Genomic DNA, 263 nt, shown 5'->3' on the forward strand with positions numbered 1-263 from the left:
TCATTTGGAAGTTCAACGCCTTATGCATGTTATAAATTACATTTATGTTATAATGTTACGATACCAGGTGTTTGCAAACTAAATACCACAGCAACACAACTATCTGTTTGATGATTATACTAAATATCTTTTTCATAACGTTGCCACATCACCTGCCCGCTGCCCCACTGTGGATGCGGTCAAGAAAAGTAATCTATTGGTGGAATAGGTTGTCACTCATTTTTCTAACGCCAGTGCTTTCTCCTATTGGTCGTGCGGTTGTC

This window comes from Barbatula barbatula, assembly GCF_947034865.1.
Source record: "Barbatula barbatula genome assembly, chromosome: 8".
In the NCBI taxonomy this organism is placed as follows: domain Eukaryota; kingdom Metazoa; phylum Chordata; class Actinopteri; order Cypriniformes; family Nemacheilidae; genus Barbatula; species Barbatula barbatula.